The 2500-nt window shown below is 47.4% G+C and overlaps 1 protein-coding gene across 1 annotated transcript in view; it reads left to right on the top strand.

The window, feature by feature from the left end:
• Nucleotides 1–2500, top strand: part of LOC119575183 — a 45160-nt gene that overhangs the window by 2740 nt on the left and 39920 nt on the right. The window lies entirely within an intron of this gene.

Below are 2500 nucleotides of genomic sequence, written 5' to 3'. Positions count from 1 at the left end.
TGATGCCTATGAGGGACGCGCATGTCATGATGCCTATGAGGGACGTGCATGTCCAAGGCAAAACCGTCTCTAAGGCTGTGCCCTCCTGGCCCTGGCAAGATGCCCGTGTTACCGGCGAGTTGAAGTAGCGGTTAGTGGTTACCTTTATTTCTAGGAAGACTTGCGTGTCGAGATTGAAATTCTCTTAGAAATTGAGAAAGAGAAAAAGAGGAAGGGGTTATTCAATGACACATAGCATTTATTAGCATTTATTAGAGCTTACTGAGAAATTTCCTATTATTGATAAGTGACCATTCTGTTTTTTTAATGTCGCGCACTTCAGTAAATACCCTAAGTGACTTCTCTGTTTTTAATTTTTATTATTTTTACAATGCAGTCTTGCAACATCTTGGACGTATCAACAAGCATTTCATCTGAATGGATACCAGAAACTGACGATAAATCTTCAAAGTAAGATATCTATGCAGTTTGCTGAAAGTCAGGTCCATGTTTGCCAGCGGGTATTTTTTTTTTCCTTTGCTAAAGTTGCTACTTCCAGTCCCTGGTGACGGGTGCGGAGCGGGGCATAGACACGCCTTAGGAAGGAGGTCAACCTGACCTCGGCGGGGAAACATTACATGGTGGGCGGCGACCTCGGGGTTACTGGCCGAGGCGGGGTGCTGTCTCGGCCCGGGGGAGGGGGGGAGAGGGAAGAGAAGGGGGACGGGGAGAGGGAGGAGAAGGGGGTAAGGGGAGGGGGAGGGAAGGGAGAAGGGGGAGGGGGAAAGGAAGGAGAAGGGGAAGGGGAAGAGGGAAGAGAAGAGAAAGAGGGGAGGGGAGGAGAAGGGGAGGGGGAGGAGGAGAGAAGAGAGGGAGGAGTACAGGGTAGGGGGAGGGGAAGGGGGGAGAGGGGGAGAGGGGGAGAAGAAGGGTGAGTGGGGAGGGAGAGGGGGTGGAAATGCCGATCGCTGAGGTACTCGGGGAGAGGAAAAGGTGTCTGCGTTTACGTTTGTGGTTCTGTTTGTTTTTTGAGTTTGTCGGCAGTGTTAACTTTCGTTTTTACTTCTCTAATTCTAACCAACATTATTTTCGCAGCATTACGCTAAGGTTGCAATATATACTGTCTGAATATGTTCGTATATATGTATAAATATATCTATAACTGTGCTTGTGCCTAAGCTTGTATAAACATATAAGTCAAAGCATGAAAAGGAAAGAGAAAGCGAAGAAAAACAGAAGAAAGGAAACGAAAATTAAAATGAGAATAGAAATCGAAAGTATTGGGGGGAAAGTCAGGAAGGGACACCAACGGAGGGAAAGACCTCCCTCCCTCCCCTAGTCACCAGCCAACGGAGGGAAAGACCTCCCTCCCTCCCCTAGTCACCAGCCAACGGAGGGAAAGACCTCCCTCCCTCCCTCCCCTAGTCACCAGCCAACGGAGGGAAAGACCTCCCTCCCTCCCCTAGTCACCAGCCAACGGAGGGAAAGACCTCCCTCCCTCCCCTAGTCACCAGCCAACGGAGGGAAAGACCTCCCTCCCTCCCCTAGTCACCAGCCAACGGAGGGAAAGACCTCCCTCCCTCCCCTAGTCACCAGCCAACGGAGGGAAAGACCTCCCTCCCTCCCCTAGTCACCAGCCAACGGAGGGAAAGACCTCCCTCCCTCCCCTAGTCACCAGCCAACGGAGGGAAAGACCTCCCTCCCTCCCTCCCTAGTCACCAGCCAACGGAGGGAAAGACCTCCCTCCCTCCCTCCCCTAGTCACCAGCCAACGGAGGGAAAGACCTCCCTCCCTCCCCTAGTCACCAGCCAACGGAGGGAAAGACCTCCCTCCCTCCCCTAGCACCCGACTTGGGTCTTGGCAAATAGCAAGGAATAAGCGACGAAAAACACAACCCTTGCGCCAGTTGCAAGGACTGACTATAATAATCACAGGTGGTGGAAATTGGGAGGATATTAACATGTCTCAAGTCGATTCCTGGTGGAAGGAAAGGCATTTTGACGCCGTAGAAAAGGTGATTGGCATAATTTTCCTTTTGTTATGTATTATTTAGATTAAATGTAAATATTAGTGATGGTGATATAATGATAATGATAATATCGATGATAATGGTGATATACTGTTATCACTTCTACGATAGATATGACAATATTGACAGTAAATGTGAAATTTACAATTATGATGAGGATAATAATACTTCAGTTGCTACTGCTAATGCTGGTAGTACTATTATAATAATTGAATAATAGTGATGATAATAAGGATGATTATTACAGCAATGATGGCAGTTCCCCCGGTTAAGCTAAAAAAAATCGTGTAATTTGCTTTAAAATATAGGAAGTTGTATTTTCGTGCGAGCTTATTCTTCGCAAAGATTGCATTACAATAATAATTACATATGATGTATTTCCTTTGTGGCATTGAGCCCTCGCGAGCTCTCTTAACTGCCATGGTTCTGTTGCATTGCATTAGACCAAGAGAAGGTTAGGGTGCAATGTGTTGTTTATAATGTATGAATGTA

Source organism: Penaeus monodon, chromosome 7 (assembly GCF_015228065.2).
Source record: "Penaeus monodon isolate SGIC_2016 chromosome 7, NSTDA_Pmon_1, whole genome shotgun sequence".
Classification (NCBI taxonomy): Eukaryota; Metazoa; Arthropoda; class Malacostraca; order Decapoda; family Penaeidae; genus Penaeus; species Penaeus monodon.
Note: the sequence above shows the minus strand (reverse complement) of the source record. Positions and strands in the feature narration are given on the sequence as shown.